We start from the raw sequence: 26,661 nt of genomic DNA on the forward strand, positions 1-26,661 counted from the left end.
TTACACTCTTTTAATATTCTTTCAGCTATAAGATGACACTTTGAGAAATCTCTTGCCAAACATCTGAATATTGATCTTGGACCTTGCACCCCAAAATTATGAGAAAATAAACTTATAATATCTGTACATTACCCTGGATGTGATATTCCATTCCAATAGCACAAACTGACACTGGGAATAGCTGTGATTCAAATCTGAAATATTGAAAGATATTATGAGGGAACTTCCAGGACGGAGACTGTCATGAATGCTATATTGAGGAATGGAGGGTTAGAAGAGAGAAAACTATAAATGGGGCCACCAGAGATTCCCAGAACAATGAAATATGATTCTCCAATGGGCCCCTTAAAAGATACAGAAATGAGTGAACAATATCATTTATGAAGTTGTAAAGTAACATATTTTTCCTAATGACAAGATTTTAAAGAGATTTGATCTTCCAGATTTGTGATGGTAAATCATTGAGATTTTTTAAGATCACTTTATGAAACATTAACTTAAGTAAATTCTGAAAAATAATGCAGTTATAATTCTCTGTACAGAACAGAAATTACTGTATTTGTAAGGAAAATCAATGTGCTTTATTTTTAACAACTGGCATGTTGCTAAGAAAAAACGCTGAATACCATGGTTACAAAATACTACTTGATTATCTTTTATATAAAAGGAGCTTAAGGAAAATGTAGGATATATATTTTTTATTGTGTTAGGATTTCAGTTCTGCATTTTATATTGACTGAAGTTATATATTACAGCAGTGTTTTCAACAAAATTGGATTTAGTGAACAAGGATTTTAATACCAGTAAGTTGAGCGTGACTTCTCTAATTTTTAGGAGAAGAGATAGAGTTCCAAGGGTAACATGGGCTTTTCTTTTTTTTTTTTTTCTATTGCATATGTAGCAACAGAGTCATTTTGAAAATCTCCATTGCCATCATTGGCTTAGTCTTGTACAAGAAACATAGGCAAGTGTAAGTTGCATACCATGAATTAATTTATGATCATTATATCTTAGATGGATCGATAAACATGTCTTTATGGAAGAGCATACTGTAGATGATTTGAATCAGTTTTACATTTAGTTTCTAGTTTATAAAGTGATTCAGGAATACTGAATTTATGATTGGGACAGAATATTTAATTGAGATTTTATTTCATTACATTAGTAGCTCAACTCTAAATAGATTCACTGATGCTTATAACTTGTACAGAATAAGTCCCAGAAACCACTTAACAAACATAGCTTAATGTCAGTGTGCAATTGATCTCTAAACATGAGCCACAGGGTTACAAGTACTAATGTGGCAGTGTGATCAAGACAGAATTTAATTTAAGACAATAGTAAAGCATATATATAAAGTACTTTTGTAAAATTACTACTTCATTTATTAAATTTTAATTAAATAGATGTAAATTTGTATTAGAAGAAATATCTATTTTTATATCTAGCTCTCTGGAAAAACTAGTCAGAAAAATAATAAAAATTCTATATGGATATTCCTAATGGAAGTTGTTACATCACATACTAAAACTGACGTTTAGTATTCAATCCTTTCACAGTTTGACATTTTGTTTCATGCATATGTATTTCTAACAATATCACTTAATCATCTAATCCAGAAAAGGAGATGCGTGAATGTAGCCCCTGGAAAATAATCTCCTAGGAGTTCAGGAGTCAACATCTATTTCTGAAATCCTGTTGAGATTAATGAATCTTGTTCAGTGAATGTCATGATAAATATAATGAAATTACAAGTTAATAATAGTCCAAATTCTCAAGTCATACAAATTATCCCACAAGGGTCTTAATTTATCACACATTAGGAAAAGACAACTAACCATATCCTCATGGCGACTCACATGGTAGTTCTATTTTTAATGATCTACTGTTTACAATATTTTTAAAAATAAATCACATGGCTGAAGAGATAGCATAAAACAGTCATTCCACAATGATCCATGTATTTATTAACATTTTTCCAATGTCATCAAGAAGTAAAATTATGTAGAAACCACTTTAATAAACAACCAAATGTAAATAGAAATAAGATCAAATAACAGAAAAATAACTGCTAAATTATCTCCCAAGTTGCCAATACCTTATATCTAAATACCAAGATATATATTTAAATTACCATTGAAAACTTTATAAGGTATAGTTTTATTTTAGTTTTTACATATTCTATTGAGGTAATAATCTTTTAAGCTAACAATCATAGTTAGAATATGTAAATAGCAATAATTATTAAGATGATTGGACTAAGTATTAATACAGGTAAGAGAATAATAAGATTTCCCACAGGAAAAAGATAGTAACTATTAGCACCGTCAAATGGTTCTTCTTTAAAAAATAGGAATGAAATAATTTAAAATGATCTTAATCTCATAAATGTGAACTTTTGAGGATGGATACTTTAACTATTTTTATGGAATATACATACACATGAAAAGTTTACTTGATATTTAGTAGTGTTTCAGTTATGGATGTTTGATTGAAGTTTTTATCAGTTGGTATATTTGAAAGATGATAATATATTTGGGAACTCTCCTACAATATCAACAATGAAAATTTTCCATTATGAAATAACAAAGGCAAGAGAACCTATATATCTTTAAAAGTTACAGAAAATGTAATTGTAAGCATATAAACACATCTTATGCCCAGGATGCAATTGATCAAGTATTCTTGGATAATTTATATAAATATAATCATACAAATGATTAAAAAAGTTTGTGCAAATATTTAACAAAATATTTACATACTAAAGGAGTTATGAGTATTATACAAATTGTCCTTGTATTGATATGAGAATGATAGTGAAGTTTAGCAATTCTCTACTAAAGAACTGATTAGTTATTAAAAATTAATAATCTTCTAATGGATAAATTAGAGGTTCTCAGATGGCAGAATTTGATCGGATTATTGCTAAAGAGAAATGAATTACATATAGTAATTTTATTACATATACTTATTTATTTTTATTTTTATTTACTATGCTTATGATATAATGAGTCCTGATTATAGGTAATGTTTTAAAGTGAGCAATTGGTTTGTACTGATTTGTTGGATAAGCATATGAGAAAAAATTACCTTTCACCAATCATATTTTCCAAAGTATGTCAATTCTGTTTGACACATACTTTTACAGATGTGGTTTATGAGTCATGTGTGTATTTAAACATTGTAATCCTCCCTGTCTTCTCAAAGGTTAAAGGAAAAGAAGAACAAAACTGTAAAAGGAATTTTAAATACCAAAGATTATGTGCAAATGCAAGTTTTCTCCAATTCTGTCTGAGAACTGCTAATTAGCAGTTCTTTAAACAGCTGACTTAAAAATCAACTTTTTAGGGTCTGGGAAGGTGGCTCAGTGGTAGAGTGCTTGCCTTGCCTGCATGAGGCCCTGGGTTCGATTCCTCAGCACCACATAAGCAGAAAAAAAGCCGGCAGTGGTAGAGTGCTCGCCTTGAGCTGAAGAGCTGATGGACAGTGCTACGCCGAATTCAGGCCCCACAATCGACCAAAAAAATCATCTTATTATATTTATTTATTAGAATATATTAATTGTATAAAGGTCTCCTTTTTCAGTTGTTAAATGTAAATGTGTGCCTTTGATATAACAAAACGATAAATTTAAAAGTGTACACAGTGATCTCATTTTGTTGTTAATAAAAACATTTTTCCTTGTGAAGCTTTGTTAAATATATCTCGCAACACAAATATACTTAATAAAGTGTTTTTACGTGTATAAAAATGTCTTCATATTGCATTCAATTCTAAATGATGTTACTAGAGTTTAAAACTTTAGATTTCCAACTATTTCCTTCGAAATGTCAAAGTGTTATTTTCTTATCTTCTTTTTTTTAAATTTTATTTTATAGTAAAGATGTTGTACAGAGGGGTTACAGTTACATGAATAAGGCTATCAGTGCATTGTTTCTCCCTTTTTTTTTTTTTTTTGTCTGTCGTGGGGCTTGAACTCTGGGCCTGGGCGCTGTTCCTCAGCTCTTCAGCTCAAGGCAAGCGCTCTACCGCTTGAGACACAGTGCCACTTTCAGTTTCTAGTGGTTTATTGGACATAAGAATCTCAGGTACTTTTCTGCCCGGGCTGGCTTTAAACCGTGATCCTCAAGATCTCAGACTCCTCAGTAGCTAGGATTACAGATGCGAGCCACCCATGCCCAGCTTGTTTCTCCCTTTTTTGTTTATTCCCTACTATCCCTTCCCACCCACTCGCCACCCCTACACTCCACTTCCACCCCATCCCTCCCCGAAGTTGTAAAGATAATTTCTGACATTGTGTCTTGTGAATATCATTGTTGCAATGGGTCATCCTGTGTGCTTGTTTCAGCATTATTCCTCTTCTCCTCCCCCAATTAGATAAATGTATATACAAGATTCAGGATGCCAAAATCAAATACAGTGACAACAGTTTCTTATCTTCTGTGTCCCTATGTTCTCTGCCAAGAAAGCTGTGTGATCAACTGGGCTTTCCTTCTATTTATGATTTTTGCTTTTATTGTTCTGTCTTATTCTTGCTCTTCCTTTTACTGTCTGTTAGAACATTTTTTTGTATCCTTTGGGATCCACTTTTGGTTATCTACTCTGTTCCATCTTTTGCCTTTAAGTGTGAGTTCCCACCATATTTATTCTTGTATACCACATTCATTCTTCTTGTCAGGATATCCAATTATTAGAAGCAAACAATTACTTGAATTGGAGAAGGCTGCCAAATTAAAATCTTTTGTCTAGTGATTTAGAGAGTAGTGTAATTTAATCAAAATAATTAGCTTCAAACCTCATGGCTGATTACACACATTTCCTTCCATCATTTTATGCCTGTTTATTTGTAGCAATAAATGGACATTGCTTTTGTACATAGTGCCATGTCTTTTAACCTTGTACTTAAATCTCCAAATAAGGGGATTTGTGATGTTGAGAAACACACAAGGGAGATTTTCTCCTTCAACTAAAATTAATATTCTCTGTGCCTGGTTGTTATTTAATTTTTTTTCAGACTTTAAGCAGGGTCAACAATTATCTAACAGAAATCTATAATGGAAGGACAGACACAGAAATAGTGAAGGGACATAAATCAAATCAAATGTAATGATGGTCAGATTATACTATCACTAATGTATGTTCAAGCAGTCTCTCAGGAATTTATGGCAATTTTTATACTCACCCACAGTTGCTATAGATTAAGTGTCTTTGTGGTACATGCTTATAGAAGCTAATAAATAAATGCAATCTTCTTTAGGCACTGAACTCTGATACCTGAATAATTACTGAAATATATGTTACCTGGTAACTAAAATATATGAAAATACAAATATTATGTGGAAGTATCTTTAATTTAATAGAAATCTTAATAAGCCAACATATAATAGAATGATTGCAACTTAAAAGGGAGATGTTTTGAAAGAACATTAGGTTCTTTGTCAATAATCTTCAAACCTCAAGGAATTTATTAGCAACTTACTTTGCAATGTTGATAAGAAAATCAGACATGCAAATATATACATTTGTGCAGGAAGTAACTTATAACACTTCAATAAAAGTTTTGGAACACTTCACAATACTTTTGCTTTCAGTGGGGAGGGGACTTTAAGGATGAAGATAATTGTATCCCCAAATAGCAAGTTGTAATTCCACATGTCTGAAAAAGTAATGTTTTATTTTTTCCTTGCCATATATTTGATGATACCAGGAAATTCATCTCAGATTAATTTCAACAATGGAGATCACAGTATTATTATAATAGTGTATAGCTGAATGGTCACTTAAAATGAAATATGTTATGGAAGTGTCTAGAGTTGTTTCTAAGTCATCATTTGCTCATTATTGAATTAACTTCTGATTTTTGAAAGTACATAAGAATATGTATATTTCAACACATAATTCTTTGGGAAGTATTTTTTCTACTAGAAAAACAAGATTGAAAGCACGCATCCAAAAATTCATATTCAATTAGATAAATCCAGTAAGTATCACAGGTGAAAAGTCAAAGAATAATCTTCAGAGATCTGTTTATATAGGTCCAACAAGATGAAAAGATTCAAAACGCCTTTAAGTTCTATATCTAAAAGCATGGGAATTCCATAAGCTTTCAGAAGAGTTATCTCTTTCTGTACTCTGAGAAATAAACCTTAGATTCATGAAATTGGAACAGAGCAGGAAACCTTTACAGCAGCAACCTGCTCCTTCAACCATGGCCTTGAAGTAATGAAGGGTCAAGATCAGTGATCATCTGTCTCCATCATTTCACTAACAATTGGCAAACACAATTTAGAAACTGCCAAAAAATAAAATTGATCTTGTTCTTAGACAAAATTATATCTATCTGTTTAGATTTCTCTACTTCAGTACAATAGCAACAATGATAAAAGAATTCATTCACATCCATCAATGTGTGTGAAAGCAGTGCTTTGTAAAGGGTTTGATTCAATTGATAGATCAGAAATTCCATTTAAATGATATATCTTGGATCAAATTGGAAATGCTCTAATATTTTTCTTTACATTTTCTACATCAAACATATCTTTGAAACAGATGAAAAGTAAGAGAAATTATTAGAAATTTTGATGGTTCTAATGCCAGTTTCATTTTAATTTCTGATAAACTAATATCTTTCTTGAAAATGTCTACACTACCCCCTTTTATTTTCACTGTATTTGATGTTGGTATAATTTGTGGAGGGGAAGGGAAAAAACAAATCATTTCAATAAGGTGGACCCATTGCAACAATGAGATGTACAAGACATGTCGAAAAACGAATTTTACAACTTGGGCAGAACAAGGGATGTGTATGTGGGGGAGATGGGAGGGCAAGGATGGTAAGGGGAAACAAAGGAGGAGGCAACAATGCTTGATAAGAAATGCACTCATTACATTTCTCATGTAATTGTAACCCCTCTGTATGGTATTTTCACAATAAAATAAAACTTATTAATTAAAAAAAGAATAATTATGGGCTGGGAAGTTGGCTGAGTGGAAGAGTGCTTGCCTTGCATGTATGAGGCACTGGGTTTGATTCCTCAGCACCACATAAGCAGAAAAAATGGCGCTGTGGCTCAAGTGGTAGGGCACTAGCCTTGAGCTGAAGAGCTGAGGGACAGCGCCCAGGCCCAGAATTAAGCCCGTAGAACCAACAAAAAAAAAAGAAGAAGAATAAATTATAATTAGAGATGGATACTGCAGATTTGAGCAAGTACTTTTTGCTTTAGTATGAAATATACATATGAATAAATGTACAAATCATACTCTATTAGTAAGAGCTAAAATTTTGAAGAATATTTAATTGTTTTGTCTTCACTAAATACAGTTGGCCAAACCACTGTTACCACATGTTCACACAAACCCAAAACCACATAATATGGACAAAATCAATTGTCCTCTATAACTTGGAGAGTCTTTTTTGATATATAACTCATATTATTTTTATCTGTGAGTATAAATTATAATTTTAGTTTTTGATTATATATATATCATTTTATTTAGATTTTGTAGTATCTTACTTTTTCAAAAATAATGAACACATGCTAATTATATGTCTAGGATGTAGAAAGTAATATTTCACTATACATATGTATAGGGTCATGATGAAACCAGTTAGTGTTTTTACCATCTCAAAATTAAGCATTTCTTTGTAGTGAATCAAATTTTATTCTTGCTACTAGGAAATATGTGGTATATTATTATAAACTCTAATCAACATAAGGTAGTACTTTTTAAAGAAGTAGACTTTTCTCCAAATATTAGAGTACAATGATTTTATGTAAATTTAGTTTATTTGAAAATATGTTCTTAAGATATATTTGTTCTCTGTTCAGTTTCATATTTCGTACTGGCTTTGCTCTGTGTTTCTTTTTGTTCATTTGTTTTTCAGTTTTTATTGGGCATCCTTATACATCTTCTGTAAGCATAAGGACAATCATTTTTACTACAGATAGGTCTCTATCAGACTAGATCATACTTTTGAATGAGGTGAACTGTGAGCTTCTTAGCTATCAGTTTTTGAAGGCAACTAGCATATTTCACTTTATGATGAGGATATTTGAATTATCTTGCATCCTGAACACTTCCTAATGATACAATGGTTTCAGAGTCTGTAGATCTTATTACAAATTATTTACTTTATTTTAAGATGATCTAAGGGTAATGGAATTGCCATTGTGTATTTTCCTGGTTGAAAAGGCTTAACAATACAAACTGCAATAGGGTTTTAAAGTAGATTCTGAACTACTTCCTCTGGTTTCATCGTTAATATTAATAAGGCATGTTCAAAAATGGACATAAATTCCTTTAATAATGAAGATCTTAAGATGTGTTTTGCTGAAAGCTCCATCATGAACCAGTTCAAAAGAAGTGATTTTGTTATGTTAATGAGCTTCTGAAATCATAGGAATAGTAACACTGCCCCAGAAGAGGCAAGATAATGTTTATTTAGAGATTATATTTGAGTTTATTGTCTCTAAATTCCTCAGCCACTCAATAAGCTTAGAATCTCTGGTTTCCCTGCATATTATTCTCTTATTTTTAAGAATAAAATTGATCCAAATTATTTTTGTGCATTGTGCATTTAATATATGTTTGAATTAGTAATCCATAATCTCTAATGTCTCTTTCTCTTCTTATCTCTTTCTAGCTACAGCTCCTACAAACACTTCAGCCTTTTGTGAATTCTCTGTGCTTGTTTCTTTGTCTGTTACTTTTCTCTTATTTAATGAGTGCCTTAGAGGTACAGAGGAACAAAACATGATTCCTAGACTAGTACATGAACTTCAGACCCTGTAATGAGTTTCAGTATCAGTGTCCTATGTGCAGTGGAAAGTAACAGTATCCTGTTATTGTTATTGAACATTTACAAATGGAATGAATTACCCATTCAAAAACTGCTTGCTTGCTTAATTCAGGAATGCATTATAATTTATCAAATTTTGCCTACAAAGGAAGTACAATAAAGACAGATTCAACATCCTCTACTCCCCTGTCACCTCTCAAATTTCATAGATATGCATTCAATTATTTTGGGGGGGATATCTTCATATTTGTGAGACATAATTACTGATCAAATATTAAGAGATACTTTGATTGTAAAATAATGGTATATTACAAAAATAGAGATGAACTTTAGCATCTGTGGGAAATTATTAAGGAGAATTAAGCTTTAACCTTAACAAGTAGTTAGATTTTGTGAGTAGGACATAAGAAAAAACAACTTTATTTTCCTTGGCATTCCTGTCTTCTCTATTACTCTTGTAAGGGCATTGTGCACACAAGCACACACACATATCATGCAAACACTTTAGTTTTTATTTAAAAATTAGAAGTGCACTGGTCATTTTTACATATCATCCAGAAATTCGTAATCAACAACCTTTATCCAAGTATAACAGCCAATATGGCATAGCAATAGTGGTAGAAGTAAAATAAAATTTGAATCCCCCTGCTCAACCTAAATCTTATTTCATTCCTTCAAAATTAAAAAGGTAAGTTATTAGTATCTCTTAAGGGATCAGCGTGTTAAGTAGTGTATATGATGCTTTACTTAGTAAACCAATCAGAGCTTAAGTCTTTCTGGAATCAATTAATATAAATAAGAGAAAAAAATATTGAAAACTCAGCAGTGAACTAATTTTATGTATCTTTTTTATATTTAGCTTCTTCCCTTTTGTATAACAGGGCCATTGTTGTTGTCAACAAAATAAACTCAGACATCAATGCTATATTTACCAGCATTTAGTAGTTGGCCTTCTCTTCCAATATATACTCTCCCAAGAAATTGAATTCTCCCTTTGCAATAGCTATGGAAATGAGCATAATCAAATATGATGTTCTCCTCCAGCTTTAGAAAATTTGGATTTCTAGTGCAAGGTGATATGTAAGGAGCTAGCTTTAGTTTTCTACAAGTAGTTAACAAATTTTGCCAGCATCATTCACTGAAGAGGCTGTCTTTCTTCCATTCTACTTTTTTTAGCTCCCTTATCGAAGATTAGATGGCTATAGGACTTTAGGTTCGTTTATGGGTTTGCAAATCTATTCCATTGGTCTTTGGGTCTGTTCTTATGCCAGTACCAAGTTGTTTTGATTACTATGGCTTTGTAGTAGAGTTTGAAATTTGGTATTGATATTCCTCCAGCAATATTCTTTTGGTTAAGGACCGTTTTTTTGCTATTCGGGGTCTTTTATTGTTCCATATGAATGTTTGGATTGCCTCTTCCATTTCCTTGAAGAATTAAGTTGGAATATTGATAGGTATTGCATTGAATTTGTAGATAGCCTTGGGAAATATTGCCATTTTCACAATATTGATCTTTCCAATCCAGGAGCATGGGAGTTTTTGCTACTTTCTAAGTTCTGTTTTGATTTATTTTTTCAGGTTTATAAAGTTTTCATCATAGAGATCCTTCACTTCTTTGGTTAAGTTAATTCCTAGGTGTTTTATTTTTTGTAGGGCTATTACGAATGGAGTTGCTTTCCTGATTTCAGCCACACTTGTCTCATTGTTGGCATATAGAATAGCCATTGATTTTTGAGGGCTAATTTTATACCCTGATACTTTGCCAAAGTTTTGAATCACCTTGAGTAATTTGGAGTGGAGTCCATGCGATTCTTTAAATACAAGATCATGTCATCTGCAAAGAAGGAGAGTTTTATTTCTTCTTTCCCTATTTGGATCCCCTTTATGTTTGCATCTTGTCTTACTGCTGTAGCTAGGCATTTGATTACTAGACTGAAGAGCAGTGGAGGGAGTGGACATCTTTGTCTCCTTCCTGAGTTTAGAGGAAATGTCATCATGTCCCAGAATAACTCCAAATGGATCAAAGACCTCGGAGTCAAAGCAGACACCCTGAAAACATTACAGAATGGAATGGGAGAAACCCTAGGTCTCCTTGGCACAGGCCCAAATTTTCTTAATAGAGACCCAGAAACACAACAAATTAAAGAAAGGTTGGACAAATGGGATTGCATGAAATTGCAGAGCCTTTGCATGGCAAAGGATATAGCTTCCAAGATCAACAGAAAGCCCACGGATTGGGAGAAGATCCGCACTAGCCATATAACAGACAAGGATCTCATATCTAAAAATATACCTGGAACTTTAAAAATTAAATCACCCCCCAAAAAAATCTTCAAAGAAACAACTGCCCAATAAATAAGTTGGCTAAAGACTTAAAGAGAAACTTCTCTGAAGAGGAAAGAATGATGGCCAATAGATACATGAAGATATGCTCAACCTCTTTAGCAATAAAAGAAATGCAAATCAAAACAACATTGAGATACCACCTCACCCCAGCTAGAATGGCTATAATCAAGAACTCTAATAACAACAGATGCTGGAAGGGATGTGAACAGAAGGGAACCTTACTTCATTGTTGGTGGGAGTGTATACTTGTTCAACCACTTTGGAAAGTAGTATGGAGGTTCCTCAAAAAACTCCACATAGAGTTCCCCTATGACCCAGAAGTCCTACTTTTGGGCATTTACCCAAATGATCACAAACAAGACCACACTAAAGCTACCAGCATGACTATGTTTATTGCAGCATTATTTACTATAGCTAAGATATGGAACCAACCCAGATGTCCTTCAGTGATGAATGGATCAAGAAAATGTGGTATATATACACAATGGAATTCTATGCCTCCATCAGAAAGAATGACATTTCCCCATTTGTTAGGAAATGGAAAGACTTGGGAAAAATTATATTAGGTGAAGTAAGCCAGGCCCAAAGAAACATAGGTCCCATGGTTTCCCTTATTTGCAGTAACTAGTATATGTCTGAGTGAAGCAGAAAAGGTCAGATAAGTTGATGTTAGTGGAATGAACCCCAAAATAAGTATTGAAATATTTTTTCCTTTCATGACATTGATTCTATCATATTTATAAGATGATGTCTATGTTGCTTTGTATGTCCCTCCCCCACAGTATAACCCATACATTTTCACTGTATTTGATGTTGGTATAATTCGTGGAGGTGAAGGGAAAAAATTGTTTAACTAGGGATACAGGTGGACCAATTGCAACAATGAGATGTACACGTCGTTATGTCGAAAAATGAACTTTACAAATTAGGTGGGGGGTGGGGGGAGGATAGGGTGGGAGGAGGGGCTGAGTATGGGAAGGGATGGGAAGGGGAAACAAAGAGGAGGCAACAATGCTTGATAAGAAATGTACTCCTTATCTTGCCCATGTAATTGTAACTCTTGTGTACGGTATTCTCACAATAAAAAAAAATAAAGAAAAAGAAAATTTGGATTTCCAGGAAGTATATGTTAATCTCGATCATTGCATGTATGTACCATAATCACAACAAAATTTCAACTTACAAAGTTATTTCTTTGCTTATCCTCAAGCTCATTGAAATACATATTGTCATTTACCAGAACAACTTCGCCATTACAAAACAGAGAAAAAAACTATTTTTCGTCTTTAAATCTTAATATGCTCAATAAACTGCATGCTCTGAATTCACAGATTCATACATGCATAGGAAGTAAATAAATCTATCAATTTTTCACATTGTCTTGAAATGTGACCTCTATTAATATGTGTCCATAGCAAATATGTTAAAAACAGAAAGATGTATCTGCAATACTGTTATCCCTTTCATTGTAATGAATGAATTTTAAACTCTAGAAAATGATGAATACCCAATCAATACAAATCTACAACCTGTTCCAAATGTTATATAGAATAAGATAACATAGCAATCTTTATTAGTAAATTAGTACTTAATTGCCTGAAGGAAACATAAGACATTTTTTATCCTAAATATTCCAGAAATACAGTCTTTTGAAAATCAAATTGCCCCTCCCAAGTAAGCAGATCCAATCACAATAAATGAAAATGGTTAGCAAGGAAGTCATTACCAGGAAATAGCACTGTGAGGCTTCTTCTGGAAAAATGAAAAGAAAAATTTATCAGATTCTGTTAAATATCAGCCAGGAGAAACAGAACAATAAAATTAATAATGTGTTCCCTGGTAATACAGGAACAAAATGGATGATGAGGCAGATAGGCTGGCTGATAGTAAACCTGAAAAGGTTGGATCAGATAATAATAAGACCAAGTAGAGTGTTCCTCAAAGGAAAACAGATGAAAAAAGTAAAAATAATGATGGGCACAATGAGGGTGATTTAGGTAATGTGAAGCACGTTATCTCGAAATGAAGCAAACAGATAATGAATGCCTATGCTTGTTCAAAATGAACATGAACCAAAGGAGAAAATAAAAGGTGAAAGGAAAAAAGAAACTTTATCTCATTGTTGTTGATTGTCCATATTGCAAATCAAAGGCTGAAAAGGTCTTAAAAGTTCTAACAAATTCTACAGAATAATGTCTAAAGAAATGATCCTCATAATATCCACAAAATGTAGCTTTGTAAAATCAATATGTAAATTATTACATTTTGGACTACAATAAAGTCAGGATGCTATAACCAGGGGAAAGAAAACTTCATTAATTTTCTATAGGAATTCTGAATTATCACTGTTCTTTTAGGGTCCTCATCTAAAGGTAACTTTGGGGGAGTTATTTGTTAGCAAGGCATTTGCCACAGCAGTTTTGGTTCAGTATTTCTTAACCAAGACTTGTCAAAACATTTCAGCAATATTTAAATCCATATGTTTTCAATTAATGTGCTATTAATATTAGTTTGTTTAAAATAAACAACAAAGTTAAAGTGGAAGATGTAGTTGTTTTGAATGGTTCCCTTTCTTCCTGCCATTATCTAATTCCAATGGTAAAGGAGTTTGTTCCTCCTCTTCCAGTCTTCCCATATTTCTGACACTTGTAAATACTTCCCACTGAAAATTTAGGAACTTTTGGTTCAGTTTTTAGTAGTAAAAACTAAATGTCCAAAGGAACCTTTTTATAAAGATAGTTTTATATAAATGAATCTAATGCACTTTGATCAAACTTACATCCTCTATATTACTTTTTTCTAATTTTACTTCATCCTATCCCTCCCATTTTTAGAAGTTTTAAGTGGGCTTTATTGCTAGTTTCTAATGTACACTTACATAAATATACATATATGCATAGAACAACCCTAAATAAGCTGACCTATGAATTTAAAATTCTACCGACTAGTCTCTTCCATATTTCAGGTAAAGTAAGTTCGAAAATTGAATTTTTTTTCTGTCAGACCTGTGTTTGAACTCTCAGTTTTCATGCTTGCTCTGCAATTACTCTTACTATGAGCTATACTTCCAATACTATTTGTAGCTCTTAGAAAAATATAGATTTTAAAAATATAACAATAAATAGAACTAGAAGAATAAGCCTTAGACTTTTATAGCTTCAATAAAGATAGTGATCTTAATCTTTCTTAATGTGTTAAAAATTAAATATTCGTGATATCGAGTTAGAAGCCTTCATGATAATATTGAAAATAACTTTAGTTTTGTCCTGCCTCTGTGCTCCCTAATTACATCATGTTTATTGTACTTTTACCACCTTAATTATCCATCCCTAATCCTGTGATTGATGATCTAGGATATAATCTTATAGAACATTTCTTAATTGTGTGTTTACTTTTTTAAATCAAATTGAAAGCTTCTGAAATGCAATGCCAGGAAAAAATACCTGAGGGAAATAGGTGTTAAACACAGAGAAACACATTATTAAATTGTCAATTTCCATTGCTGGAAAAATAAAGATAGAGTCACTCAATCTACATATAGGATCTATTTAGAAAAGTGTGTGGAAACAATGGAAACAGTCTATCAAAGCAATCAATACAGTAGGAATTTATCTGGAGACTTCTTTATCTGTACTCTACCATGACTGATATTTACTCTGAATGAAGTTTCTTTATTACAGTTCCAATAATGGTTACCTGAAACCTTCAACAGCAAGTGAAAAGGCCAACACTGAAGTCCACTGCTTTGGTACTCATTTCTAGAAGTGCTGTGAGGTCCAAGTTTAACTTTCAGTGTTAGAACTATCCATATTTAAACAAAATAAAGAAGTAACTCTTTTTTAAAGAATTTTCCTTTGTTCTACTGAGTATAAAACCTGAACTTAGTAACAAAACATTACAATTGCATTTCTGTGACTGTATGGTGTTCAGTGGTAGCATGTACTTATGATGTCCACAAAATTTATTACCATTTGAGTTTTTACTTCTATGTATGTATGTATGTATGTATGTATGTATGTATGTATGTATGTATGTATGTATGTATGTATGTATGTATGTATCTATCTATCTATCTATCTATCTATCTATCTACCTATCTATCTATCTATCTATTTTTGAGTTGGCCCTAGGGCTTGAACTCAGGGAATTGGCACTGTTCCTCAGCTATTTTGTTCAAGACTAGCACTCTACCACTTTGAGTCATAACTCCACTTGTGTTTTTGTTTTTTGTTTTTCCTAGTGGTTAGTTTGAGACAAGGGTCTCACAGGCTTTCATACTCAGTCTCACTTTGAACCCTGATCCTCAGCTTTCAACTTGCTTAGAATTACAGGCCTGAGCCACCTGTGTGTAATTCTACACATTTATTAATTACTTATTCATTTGAACAAATATATTTCCTGCATGAGCTCCTGGTCTTGGCCAAAATATGCATTGAACATTCTGAACGTCTATAAAAAATAAATGGTTTTTAGAAATATTTGTGAATTGAAAACTGTTTTAAATACTTGTTGCCTCTTACAGAGTAGACTGCCTACTTCGTTTGGCAAGGAGCCTAGATGATCCTTTTTGCTCTCTTTTTGTTCTCATGTATATCTTGCCCATAGCAACAATTCAATAAATGTATTTCAACTCAATCAACAAATAGCTTTACAAAAGGGGATATTAATTTTTCATTTTAAGTTCTATAGACATCTTAAAATTGCAAAAGATGTTTTCCACTGCAGATTCTCTGTACTTCTTTGGGATATTAAGTCCATTCTGGGAAAGAATCGAGCCATTCTGGGTGGCAACACAGGGGTGATAAGGAGTTACAATGGAGCAGGTTCTCTTTTCTGCATTGGCGTTGCTGGCAGTCCTGTAGGCAATAATGTAGCAGCAATGTGCTGCTGCAGCTGCCAGTAGTAAAGATGTATATTTAGTGCAGTAAATATAATCACAGGAATAGGAGCCAGACCAGTAAAAACAATAAAAATAGGGAAATAGTGGATCCTGAATATGGTGCTGACAATAGTGACTCCAAACATATATTAAGATACACTCAAGGGCATCATTGTGAAGGATCTCTGTATTTATTTAAGGATCTCTGTAAATTTTCAAACCAAGGCATTAGAAAAAAGAAGATAGAATATTTGCTACTCTGAAGATGAAGGCACAATTCTCCCATAGACAACTGACAGCAAGATAAATACAAATGACATAGATATTCAGATGAAGGCCATGTTTACAGGATGTAGAGTGCATAATGTATAATCTTCATTGACTTTCCATGCATTATAAGGAAAAGTTGAAAGAAAATATTAAGGCATTGAAATGAATGAAATGAAGGGGCTCATTTAGTTGGGTTCTAAGTAAGTACTACTCAACTGAGATGTGTGCATAGCTTATCAACAGTCATATAAATAATAGAAGAAATACTCAGGATTGATGTAAGTATTCATGTGTGCATGTGGAAATAGGAAATTCATTACCATCAAAGCAAGTTTCATGAATTAAATATTTTCCAGATGACAGGGAAAGCCCAGGATCTTGCTAGTTACATGGTATCATTTTCTTTCAGCATTCAACAAAGTGTACCCTCAATCCTCCTCCATTTTTGCCACTTAAATGTATTTTGTAACATATGCTTCCATATTATATGCAGCATTTTAATTGAGGACCCCACCCTAGCCACTTGAACATATAAAGGTACCATTACACTCACACATTAACTGCTTCCTAGGAAAAATAATTCTTATACTGTATAAATTTTCAATCATGCTTGTCACAAATTGTAAGGACAAGAAGTTTACCTTACTCATTAAAAAAAACTGAGAAAATCATTCCATGAAGAGAAGTGGAATAGTATAGCATTGCAAAAACCAGCCCGCTTTGATTTATAAAGATAGGTTTTCCAATGTTGATATTATTCTCATTTTATCAGTGTGTATCTTGTCTTTGTGCTCACTGTAGATAGAATATGTTAACTTTTTACTAGGAATTATTGCATTTTTTTCTGGAACCTGTTCTGTGTAACAAAGGCAATACCTATGTAACATCATAGAAAATGTTCTTTTAAGTTGAACAGGGAAGTTAAGAAGCATTATTTGCATTTTAACTCTCACTGCTTATATTTCGCATTGGCTTAATTCTATTAAAATATATAATTGTATGAAGGTTTCTGGCTTCTATTCCTTCTTAAAACATTGTGTCTCTTTCCTATAACAAGTATGATGGTACTAAAAAAAGTGCAATTTTTGTGTAACTGCTGAATTGTAATCTGACAATATTACCTTCTATAGCTAGTGAATTACTTATCCATTCATATTGAAATAGAATTAATTACAATAACAACAGAAGTAACTGATACAAGATATATGTACATATATGCATGATTATTGCTTTTTTATTAGTTTATTTCTTTTTCATTAGCTTATTTTGTTAGTTTATATTAATTATATAGGGGGGTTTCCATTGCTATAAGGTTTTCACTATACTCTAATCAAATCTCTCATATATATATATATATATATATATATATACACACAAACATACATAAATGATTATATATGTTATGTATCTGAATCATTTATCTAAATATATTTTATTTCTCTTCTTTATAACTTTTACAATTCCTTACTCTACCTTTGAATACACTAAAGGAAAGCAACTGAAGCACATTTCCAAGGGCAAATGACAGCAGTCATTAGAACCAAGGATTAAACTCAAGACTGTAGCTCTGCAAACTGAGGTCTAGAAATTGTACCCCCAACTTGTAGGAAATATTAATTATGGGATGATTTCATTTATTAAAATTTCATAGGCTATAAGTTATTGAGTGAAAGAAACTATATACAGTTTAAGCTGCAACTGATGACAATAATTAAACAATGGCAGTTAAAGAGAATGAGTAAGTCTAGTATTTATTGGAGAAAGAATCTTAAGCAATCCATGTCCACTGAATATCTCAAAATTCTGAAACTATTAATATTTCTGGTCTGTGGATATTTCAACAAACTAACAAATAAAGCACTTTAAAACAGTTATAATTACAATCTAGAATAATAATAATCTATAATTCAATTTTTCTGCTACATGAATATTATTTGTATTTTTAAGTTTTTGTTTTTAGGATACTGTTCAACTTAAGAAGCATTGTAGATATGAATTATTTAATAATGATCTAATATTTATAACTCAAAAAAGAATAAACTACCCAAGAAAATATATTTTAAGTGACTTCTTAAAAAGATAATGTTTATGGAACTAAGCATTACTTTTATAATGCCTTGAACACTTTGATATTTACTTAAAATATTTCAAAGATGTACACAGTTCTTGTATCTTTTCACTTGTAAGTCACAGCAAATAAAAGTGTATTTGGCCTTGCTCTTACAAAAAAACTATACAGAATTTAACTCAGAAAATGCTCATTTTTGAATGATAATATTTGTATATTTGTATAAGTAATGAGTAAAATTCCATTAAACCAAATATTTCAGCAAATCCAGAATATGAAACACTTATACTTTTGAAAATTGATTTTAACTCATTTAAAAATGAGGCCACTCATTTTTGGTTGGTTCAGTGGTAGAGTGCTTACCTTGCATACATGAGGCCCTGGGTTTGATTCCTCAGCATCACATAAGCCAAAAAAGCCAGAAGTGCCACTTTGGCTCAAGTGGTAGAGCACTAGCTTTGATCTGAAAAGCTAAGGGACAGCACCCAGACCCAGAGTTCAAGGCTCCAAGACCAACATTTAAAAAAAAAATAAGGCCACTAAATTCTGGTAAGGGCATATATATGTTTTTATTTTTATAATCTATTCAATTCGCAGCTGTGTCTGATGCACTAAAGTCAATTATTGAAATCAGAACACTATATTAATGAAAATGTTCTTGTTTTATTTTTCTAAAATTGCAAAACTGTTATACTATACCATACAAGAGCAGAAAAATCTGTTCATATTATTTGTTCATTTGTTCATACTATTCAAATATTATGAGTTTTATACCTCAACTGTCATCTTCAGAACATACAGATATAGCCTTCAAAAATCACATTGCATGCTTTTGTTGTTATAGGAAAAATGATGTTTCTATCCTATCCACACAGCTCAATTTGACTTCAGTTCTTATTCCTGTCTAATAAAGTGCAATCATAAATATCTGTCAAATGAGAAAAAAGGATATTTTTGATATGTCATAAACTCTATTACTGAGAATTCTTTTTTCTGGTCACAGGTATGAGATTGCATTACCAGAAATTAAAGTTAATAGATCCAAAACACAGAAACACAAAGACAAACTTATCAAAAATCCATCCTAGATGATGCACAGAAATGAGGAAGTAGAAAAGCAATTACAAATTGAGAAATAAAGGGGAAAAATGTAAGCTCCTTGAATTTTAGAGTTGGAAATGATTTTTTTGAAAAGTTTTTTTCCATAATGGTGTGATAAATCATACTCAGGTAAAATAAAAACAAAGTAGAATAATTTAAACAAATAATAAATAATGTAAAATGAGCATAAAACAAAAATTACAACAAGTAATATGTATTAATCATATGATAACAAGCCAATATAGAAAAATAGACACTCCTTTAATCAAGAGATTGATATGTCTTTTGTGAAAATTATTTCACTGACATGGTGTTGGCTGTCTTGTATATACCAGTAGCAAGTGACATCATTATAGACCAAAGGATCTAAACAAATTAGTTAATTAATATCTAACTCTCTTTGCTCTGATAGGTCTATCATTATAATTTTTATTTGAATTTTCTAACTATGTAAACCAAAGATGATGGAGTGCCTAATATTCCTTCATGAAAAATACAGATAAATTTGTTTGGCTTTATATAGATAGATCATACTTTCTCTCTGTAGATGTATTATCTGTCTTTAAGATTCCTTAATGTTCAATCAATAATGGGAAAGAATTTTCTATTTTAACCCAGATTTTGAGTTTTATAGAAAGAGTATCTTTAAAAAACAAGAACCAAAACATAAAGCAAGCAAAATGACAAATGAAATTTGAGCTCAGTTTTAGTTGAAAGTAACATATTACCAAACCACTTAGAAAAGTTCATAATATTACTTTTTATCTTCTGATATTAAACTAAACTAATGTAAGTCTAAACTCATGTAAGTTTATTCATAGTAAAATTTGCCTAGTAATACAAATATGGGTTTAGAAAAGTCAAACCAGTAGCCATATGATAGTATGAAATTAAATTTGGATGTAAAGACAATAAATAGATAAATTTGTTGATCCTCTACTTAGTGTTCTTGCAGCCTAGAATTATTTGTAGATATGCAGTAACTGTGGTGGGAATTATGAATGCCTGGCCATGGAACAAGTGTCTGTTGGAATTTTGCTACCAGTCATAAACTAAATGTTATCTGATACATGCAGAGCAGAATGCCAATTTTAAACAAAAGTGATATATACAAAGTGGGTCCAAACAAATTGAAAAATATGCAAACCAATTACATGAGCAGGTGTCTCCGATTACCATAATAACTACTCCTGCTGCTCTCCCACATATCCTTCACAACACATATAACCTCACAGTGTGTGAACTGTGGTTTCAAAAGAAGAAAAAGTGTGGCACAGATTGTACTCCAAGCCTGTATGTGATCTGGCAAAATGCATAAGTGGATGTTTGTTTTAAAAGATTATTGAGTAATTTTGATTTTAGAAAGCAAACTCTGGGTAGAACTTTGGGCAATTTCTATCATTTCTTGGGAAGAAAATGTGTCTGGATGCACACATCTCAGACAGTAAACAATGTGACAATGCAATGGGTAGTACTGTCTGGTTAGTGTTCTGGGAATTCACAGTTAACCTGAGTACACTGAAGATCACACTTGAGTATATTTTTTAGTACAGATATTTATTGAACAGAAGTTTTTCAATAATCACATAAGGTAAATATTTACAGAATTATCTTTATTGATTTGATGTTTAAACTTGCTAAAGAAACAGATAGAAGAAGCAAGGAGGAAAGGAAGAGAAGAAAATGAAGATGGTGAAGAGGAAGAAAAAAATATGTGGGCAATGTAGGTAGAAAGGAAGGAAGGAAGGAAAAGTAAGAAAGAAAAAAGAAAGAAAGAAAGAAAGAAAGAAAGAAAGGAAAGAAAGAAAGAAAGAAAGAAAGAAAGAAAGAAAGAAAGAAAGAAAGAAAGAAAGAAAGAAAGAAAGGAGACTGGAAAGAAGTAAGGAAGGAAGGAAAGAAAGAAAAAAGGAAAGAAGGAAGGAAAGAAAGAAAGGAAGAAAGAAAGAAAGGAAGAGAAAAGAAGAAAAAAGAAAGGAGGGAAGGAAGGAAGGAAATAAAAGAAAAGTAGAAAGAAAAAGAAAAAAGAAAGACAGAAAGGAAGGAAGGAAGGAAGGAAGGAAAAGAGAGAAGGAAGTGAGGGAAGGAAAGAGTAAGGGAGGAATAGAGAAGAAAAATGAAAGAAGGGAGGAAGGAAAGTAGGAAGAAAAGAAGAGTAAGAAAAACTGAGATCTTATCTATTATTCTAGCATAGCATCAACCTCCAATTTAATTTACCAAAAGTCCTCTATAAACCTAACTTCCACTTTCAACCTTTTTTTAAATTTTTAAATGTATTTTTAATTTACTTATTTTTATTTTATTTATTTTTTTAATTGTGAAAATACCAAACAGAGGGGTTACAATTACATGGGCAAGATAATGAGTACATTTCTTATCAAGCATTTTAGCCTCCTCCTTTGTTTCCCCTTCCCATCCCTTCCCATTCTTCCCCTGCCCCCCCACCCAATCTTCCCCACTCCCTCCCTCCCCACCCCCCCTCCCACACCAAAGTTGTAAAGTTCGTTTTCCACCTAACGACTTGTACATCTCATTGTTGCAATGGGTCCACCTTTATCCCAATTTAAACGATTTGTTTTTCCCCTTCCCCTCCATAAATTATACCGACATAAAATATACAGTGAAAGCAGGGGTTATACTGTGGGGGAGGGACATACAAAGCAACAAAGAAATAATCTTATAAATGTGTTAGAAACCATGGCATGAAAGAAAAAAGACATTTGAATATATATCTTAGTGTTCATTTCCCTAACATCACCTTATCTGGCCTTTTCTGCTTGACTCAGACATATACTAGATATTGCAAATAAGGGAAACCATGGGACCTATGGTTCATTGGGCCTGGCTTACTTCCCTTAATATAATTTTTTCCATGTCTTTCCATTTCCTAACAAATAGGGCAATGTCATTCTTTCTGATGGAGGCATAGAATTCCATTGTGTATATATACCACATTTTCTTGATCCATTCATCTACTAAGGGGCATCTGGGTTGGTTCCATATCTTAGCTATAGTAAGTAGTGCTGCAATAAACATAGTCATTCTGGTCAACCTGAGTAATTCAAGTTTGAATGGGACAATCTGAGGGGAACCTTAGCTATGTGTCATAGAGTATTTCATTTGAGAACCAGTTTCTATGCATATTGAATTGAAAAAAAAATGAACCAATAGGAAGCAAAAATTCTGAAACCATGGGGTTAATTCCTAGGGATGAATAGTATGCACACACTGTTTTAGTACCTGGAGGAGTAGTTTAACTCTTGTAACAATCTTGTGTGCATTGGGAATGCAGCTTTAAACTCCCACCCTAGCCCCCAGGCAATCATGGATCACTTCACTCTATCAGAGTTTTACTCCTATAGATTTTCCTTAGTCAGGATGTCAGATAATTGGAACTCTATAGTTTGTAGGTTTGTGTATACACTTCTTTCATTTCACAATATGCCTTTAAGGTTCTTCATTATCTTTCATGGCTTGCTACTCACTGGCATAAATGTTGATTCATTTTTGGACTATTTTCCATCATTTCAAAGAAAACGCAGGTTCACAATTCATCTACTGAAGGACATGTCATTTCTTTCAAGTAAGGACAGTCATGAATATGACAAGTTTTTAGATAATTTTGTAATTATACTTTTAAGTAATTACCAAGGATTTTATTATAAGTAATTACCAAGGATTTTATTATCAGATCACATGGTAAGAAAATTGTTTAAGTTTGTATGAAACTAAGAAACATTATTCCAAAGTGTTTTTGGTATTTCATACGGCCACCACCAATTAGAGACTTCCTCTTGCTCTCTATACTCACCAATATTTTTTTTAACGTTTTCCGTGTGCTTTCATTATTGACCAGAAATGGGTCTAACATTATTGTTTTACTCTGCACTATAAAGACAGTGACAATATTTATATTATGCTTATCATCACTAATACATCATCTTTATTGGAGGGGTGTCTTAATATCTGTTCATCTCTGTTAATTAATTTGGTTGTTTATCCTTTTATTTTTATGGTTTACATGTTATTGTAATATTTTTATAAGCATTCGTTGTGTGACATGTCTTCAGCATTCGTTGTGTGACATGTCTTCAGCAGAGTTTTCATCTTCTAGTCTGTGGTATGGGTTAATTTCCAATTAGTACATTTTACAATTAGAAAACTAAATGTAATAAGGTCCTGTTAATCCTTTTTTAATTTCAATCTCTTGCCTGTAGTATTGTGCCAAAGAAGTAATTGCCAAAACACAGGTTCATATAGATTTTCTACTCTGCTCTCTTGAAAGGGAGTTTTTGTTGTTGTTGTTTTGTTGTTATTTTTTCAAAAATTGTTCATGAATTTATTAGGTTAAATAAGAAAATGACATTTCTGTGTGATAATACAATGACACTTAATCAATGAGTCCCATTCTATAAGAAATATTCACATCATATACTACAAACTGGACAATCACAAATGTGCAAGAAAAATGACATATGGGGAGACTGAGATACCAGAATTGGGACTTTGCATTTGCCGTAATCTCTCTCTCTCTCTCTCTCTCTCTCTCTCTCTCTCTCTCTCTCTCTCTCTCTCTCTCTCTCTCTCTCTCTCTCTCTCTCTCTCTCTCACTCTCACTAACAAAGCAATTTAAAAAGTGTTTTTAAAGTAAATTTGTGCTTTATGTTCAGGATCATGACTCAATTTAAGTTAATTTTCAGAAGTTTCTAGATTCACTTCTTTGCAGCTCTATTTTGAGTGTTTAAGAATATTTGTGCAAAGAATTTTCTTTATTGTTCTCCCATATGTGGATATGAATTGGATGTCTAGGTATTTAGACATATACGATATCATTTATTAATTATGCAATCATCCATATATACCTTGTATATATTTTTACAGATTTATGCATAAATATTTCATTTCGTGAATGCTAATATGATACTACACTATCACATTTTGGGAGATGTTTATCTTTTGGATTTTAATTATTGAATGAGTTTTAGCATTACATATCCAAAGACCTCTAAATCCTAAATTAAGATTAATTAATCAAAACTCACCATGAGAAACTGTGGTATTCAGATGTACTCTCTGTTTGAGCTCAAGCTGAACAATCTGTTCACATCACATTGGTTGCAGAGATTGTAACTTAAATCTCTTGCCTTCTTCATTGCCCCCATTATTAGTTTTTTGAAATAGTTAAAACAACTAACAGAAAAGTTCTATCATAGCTAAGAAAATACTGACTTAAGAAAACAATTACATAAAAAGGACAGCCTGCATATTTACAATATTATTGTAATCTTTCAAATTAATTTTCCATAAAGGAATATAGACATGTGAATATTTTGAATTTGCATAACATCACTAGTAATATTAGAATCGGCTTATTAAATATGTTGTATTTTATTTAATCAATTTTTGTACAAATTAAATATAAGTCTCATCTATAGCTATGTATATATATATATATATATCCATTATTCATATGATTTTAGATTTTATTTTGACCCTATAGAAATTCATGGCATGCTGAGTGGCATATGTGTCTCAGAAGGGTGCAAGGACACCCTAGATATGAATCACTTCTCTAGAACATAAGAATATGACAATGTCATCACAGTCATAAACAAAATGCCAGCTATATAAATTCTAAAATGATTTTCTATGCATATCATACATGATTATATTATTCTATTTCAATATCATGAAATTAATTACTTCTTTGAATAGTACAAGTATGTAACATAGAACACTTAGAAAAAGACTTGAAAGTTCTGTTCTTAAAGAGTTTTTGAACTTTATATATTTTATAAAAGTTTATAATTTTTTAAATATATAAACTGTAAACCAAAATATTACTGAAAAAGTTAATTATGTGAAATTTGGTGATTGTAGGTGAATGGTGATTAGAAGAGAGTGGGTTTGATTGCAATTCTTTGCATGATAAAGAAACAACTGCTGATGAGACCCTGATGAGAAATGTGGCACCTTACACATAAACCTTGCATATTATTTTCTTGTTAGTAATGTGTCCCCTGAAAGTATGACCAAGTATTCTGATATTTCATAGTTGAATTATATACCAAATCTTATTATCTATAATATTGATATTAAAACATTTATTTATTTAGCAACTTCTTGAAACTACAGCCCTGTAACTAAAATTATATCCTAAGAATATGAATAATAAATATGTCTTAAATATAACATGTTCAAAACTTCTAATTCATTTACAGTAAGGTGCTTTCTCACCAAGATACCTTCTCTGTCACTTACTCTCACTCAGTTCTATTTTGCTCAAATCTGGATGAATTTTTCTCCATCTCTAGTTTCCTATAAAGTACATATGATCTCTCAGTCCTACCTTTATAATATATTTGGATGATGTACATTTCTCATATTTTCTTCAGCTGTGAATTTATTCCATGTTGCCCTCATTTCTTACATGAACTAAAGAATAGCTTTCAAATTTGAAAGGATCAGCTATTTCTTGACTGGCCTAGAGGTTGTCCTAGTCAGTAGTCACTGAACAACAGTTTCTGTTATGCTTTCTGCCATCCCAAAGGGGGAAAAGAAAGCGAATTGTTTTCAACAGAGGATAAATTAGTTGTCAGCTGAAAGGGGACAAATTAAGTCTCTCAAATCAATTTTTCTTCCACATCATTACAAGCTTTGATCAGGCTTCTACCATTGTTAACTTCAACAATTGGATAGTCTATGTATATTTCATTGATATCATTAGGTTGCTTGACATCCTTTCAGTGGCTTCTTACTTTCCTTCCAATTTTCCAAATCTGAGAAGTAAGGTTTTGTTTTTAATAATAATAGAAAAGCATCAATCATTGTACCTGACATAAATTTCTTTCAGTTTTACTTTGGCTTATTCCCTATTGTCCCTTCATTTGATTTCTGTACACTTTGTCTTGTACATGAATCTATTTGATTTGGGGAAGGGATGGGAAGCACAGAAATAGTGGGACAAAGGGTGAACCAATTCAGTGTGAAACACCTAAGACACTGTGTTGGAAATGAACCATGCATCTGAGGGAGAGGAAGAGGGGGAGGAGCAACGGGAAGGGAAATACTGGGTGAGAAGGGGAGAGTGGTGACACTTTTCAAAATAAAATGTACTCATTATCTCACTGTAACTGTAAGTCCTTTGTACATCGACTTTACAATTAATTTTTTTAAAAATGAAAAATCCTCAGTAAGGAT

The sequence above is a fragment of the Dipodomys merriami genome, unplaced genomic scaffold (assembly GCF_024711535.1).
Source record: "Dipodomys merriami isolate MVZ:Mamm:240054 unplaced genomic scaffold, mDipMer1.0.p SCAF_6, whole genome shotgun sequence".
NCBI classification, from domain to species: Eukaryota; Metazoa; Chordata; class Mammalia; order Rodentia; family Heteromyidae; genus Dipodomys; species Dipodomys merriami.